The sequence below is a fragment of the Myotis myotis genome, unplaced genomic scaffold (assembly GCF_014108235.1).
Source record: "Myotis myotis isolate mMyoMyo1 unplaced genomic scaffold, mMyoMyo1.p scaffold_m19_p_4, whole genome shotgun sequence".
Classification (NCBI taxonomy): Eukaryota; Metazoa; Chordata; class Mammalia; order Chiroptera; family Vespertilionidae; genus Myotis; species Myotis myotis.
This window is the reverse complement of record NW_023416346.1, coordinates 54,063,865-54,066,471: the sequence shown is the minus strand read 5'-3', so window position 1 is coordinate 54,066,471 and position 2,607 is coordinate 54,063,865. Positions and strand designations below refer to the sequence as shown.

The 2,607-nt window shown below is 31.8% G+C and overlaps 1 pseudogene; it reads right to left on the bottom strand.

Annotated features, from left to right (window-relative positions):
• Nucleotides 1–1,950: 1,950 nt before the first annotated feature.
• On the bottom strand, nt 1,951–2,044 carry LOC118654837 (annotated as a pseudogene).
• Nucleotides 2,045–2,607: the final 563 nt, after the last annotated feature.

Below are 2,607 nucleotides of genomic sequence, written 5' to 3'. Positions count from 1 at the left end.
TGATATTACACCTAGTGATTTTATAACCTACTTTCTTTTAATTTCCAGTGTATTATTTTTTATTATCTTTTTGTTTCTGGGAATTCTAATTTTACTGCATTATGATAAAATAATGTGCTAAATGATCTATGTATATTTTTAAAGAATGGGTTTTTGTAGTTATTGGGCACAGAATTCTACACACAGGGTGGGACAAAAGTAGGTTTACAGTTGTTTATATGGAAAACAAAACAATAATTAATAGTTAATAATACAAAAATAAACTCTGTTTTGCATGCTCCCAACTGTAAACCTACTTTTACTCCACTCTGTATATCAATTCAAGTTTTTTTAAAAAATTGTGTCATGCAAACCTACATTCCTGTTAATTTTTGTCTTCACTATCAACATGGATAGATGTATTAAAAATTTATCACTGATGATAGATTTATTAGTATCACCTTATAATTCTCTCAATTTTTGCTTTATATAATTTGAGGCAATATATTTATGTGCAAACAGATTTAGAATTGCTGTATCTTTCTGGTGTACTGTTCCCTTTATCAGTATTCTATGACACAATTTATCCTTAAAATATTTGTTGTTTTAAAGCAGGGGTGGGAAATGTTCTGTCCGCAGGCCATATAAGGCCTGTAAAATCATTTGGTCTGGCCCTGCCAAGGCATTAGGGGTGAGTTAACTAAATGCTTGACCAAATAGAACAGGCTAATTTTTTTTCAGTAAGGACATCTGTAATGTTTGTTCATAATAATAACAAACACTCAGAAAGGAAAACAAGAAAAATCCCATTTCAAATTTCATCAAAAAGGATAAAATAAGTAGAAAAAATAAATTTAACCAAAAAGATGTTTACACTGAAGACTATAGTACAGTGATAAAATAAATCTAGGAATACACAAATAAATGAAAACATATTACATGGTAATGGACTGAAAGAATTAATAGTTAAAATGCCTTCCATCCAACTACTAACCAAGCCAGACTCTGCTTAGCTTTTGAGATCAGACGAGATCAGGCATATTTAGGTGGTATGGCAGAAGCCATATAAATGTACATTTGAAACCTATATGATTTCAGCAGGCTAATTTTTAAGTTGATAATTTTGTATGGCCCGTGAATTATAAATATCCAAATGGCCCTTGGCAGAAAAAAAGGTTCCCTCCCTGTTTTAAAGTATCATTGGCTTAACATTAACATGTCTATATCAACTTTGGCTAGTATTTGCCTACCACATATTTTCCCATCAATTTCCGTGCCCTTAAGTTATAGGTTATGACTTTTATAAACAGAAATTAGTTGAATTTTGGATTTTTAAATACAACCAATATGGTGCCTTTAACTCACAAGTTTTTAGTCCAGTCACCTTTATGGTGCTTAATAATATATTTGGATTTATTTATATCTCGTTATTATAGGATTTTTCTCTTATTCTGTCCTTTACTATGCTTTTTTCCCTTCTTGCTTTTTTTGGATTAGTCAATTTTTAAATTATTTTATTCCTACTAGTTTGGAAGTTATACTACATTATGTTTTTTGTTTGGGTTATTTTTTTCTGAAAATGTCTAAAGTTTTTCATTATTTCTATTGATTTTTCATTATTCCTTTAAAATAATTCAATAACTTAGAAAGTTTTAACCAAACCATGCCCTTCCATTGTTGTTTTTATATCCTTAAATCATTCATCATCCTCATTATTGATTTTTACAACCAATGCTCATTTACATCTACCCAAGTGTTTACTAATATCTTTGCTCACCGTTATTTTTCCCACATGAGTGCTTCTTTGCTGAAATGCATACTTTAGTATTCTTTCAGCAGGGTTTGTGAGTTCTTGATTCTTCCAGTTCATTTCTGGAAATGTTTTTACTGCCTTCAGTGTGTGTGTGTGTGTGTGTGTGTGTGTGTGTGTGTGTTAATCAGCCAAGGGTATGAGGATGACAGGGTACTGCACAAAATATGCAATGCTTCACAAATTTGTATGTCATCTTTGCTAATCTTTTCTGTATCGTTCCAATTTTAGTATATGTGCTGCCATAGCAAGCACTTATTGCCTTCACTCTTGAATAATAATTTACCCGAGTTTAGAAAAATTGGTTAACAGATATTTTCCCTCAGAACTTTGAAGATATCATTTACCTGTTTTCTGGCTTATATTTTTTAATTTAAAAGTTTGCTGTTCATCTCATTGTTGTTCCTTTGGGGGTAATCTGTCTTTTCGCTCTAGTAGTTTTAAAAGGTTTTTCTCTTTGTTTTTGTTGTTCTGCAGTTTGACTACTAGGTCTGGATATAGATTTAATTTTATTTTACTTGCCACATATGCTTTTTAAATATTTCGTCAATATTGGGAAATCCTCAGCCATTATGTCCTTGAATATTGCCTTTTCCCCATTTTTCTTTTGGAGCTCCTCTTAGATAAAGGTTGGGTCTTTCATTCTATCCTCCATATCTTTTTAAAAATATTTTTTTTATTGATTTCAAAGAGGAAGGGAGAGGACAAGAGAGATAGAAACATCAATGATGAGAGAGACTCATAGATCGGCTGCCTCCTGCACACCTCTTACTGGGGATCGAGCCTGCAACTCGGACATATGCCCTGACTAAGAATCA